Genomic DNA, 893 nt, shown 5'->3' on the forward strand with positions numbered 1-893 from the left:
GAAAACTAATATTCAAACAAATTTTCTCTCCGAATGGGTTCTTGGTTTTGTGATACACTACGCTTAAATTTCTACGCTTTTGCGTGACGCCGCGTTTACATGACGGCCCAGAGAGCGGTCATGATGGTTAAAAAAGTGACTTATTTTGAGGAATTTGGCTATCTGATATGGTTGGCGAAATGGTGCAAAATTCACAAAGTTTATATTCATTCACATTTAATGTTGTTATTATTATTCACGAATATATTTATTCACATTCAACAACTAAATTTATATTCAAGAAATATATTAATTCACATTTAACGACGTATTTCGTATTCACGAATGTATTTACTCACATTTACGGGATGTATTCATTCACATTCAACGGTTTATGTTCATTCACATTCACGATCGAAATATTGGTTCCACACGGTGCAATATTCATTCAACATTTTCTGCGCACCGCCTTCGCGCATCATTAGGTCCCAGTTCCCGCTCTATGCTGAACGAAGGAAGGCCTATTATATGAAGGGGTAGAACAAAGTCAAAAGACCCCAAACATACACAACTGAACATAAACATTACATGGGCTAGAGGAGATAACAGACTGCTCGATGATTTCGGATGAGCAAGTAGATAATTTCGTACAACGTTTTATGAGTGATCGTGGGACTTTGTTCGGGTATTCCTTGGTGACCGGACATCTTCCATCATTATAGGTCTCAGAGTTCAACGGGAAGGAATCAGGGAGAGTATTGACCGCGTTGACCCTGGAAACTCTAGAATCCGCTAGGCTGTCGTAATTTCTAGGAGAGCGTATTCTGTGGCTGCTCCAAATAGCTTGTGGCGTATTGACGGACACCATAGCCTGGTTACTGTCATGCACGGGGGTATTGATGATTTTCCTTTAA

At 39.8% G+C, this 893-nt stretch overlaps 1 protein-coding gene across 1 annotated transcript in view; it reads left to right on the plus strand.

Moving 5' to 3' along the window:
- The first annotated feature begins 334 nt into the window (after positions 1–334).
- LOC149115576 (uncharacterized) overlaps positions 335–893 on the plus strand; it is an 8,966-nt gene continuing 8,407 nt past the window's right edge. Inside the window, exon 1 of the mRNA XM_089285060.1 lies at positions 335–893. This exon is cut by the window's right edge and continues 2,506 nt beyond it. The gene's annotated coding sequence lies outside the window, so the exon portion shown is untranslated.

Source organism: Orbicella faveolata, unplaced genomic scaffold (assembly GCF_042242905.1).
Source record: "Orbicella faveolata isolate gen_17 unplaced genomic scaffold, um_ofav_v1 contig_13, whole genome shotgun sequence".
NCBI classification, from domain to species: Eukaryota; Metazoa; Cnidaria; class Anthozoa; order Scleractinia; family Merulinidae; genus Orbicella; species Orbicella faveolata.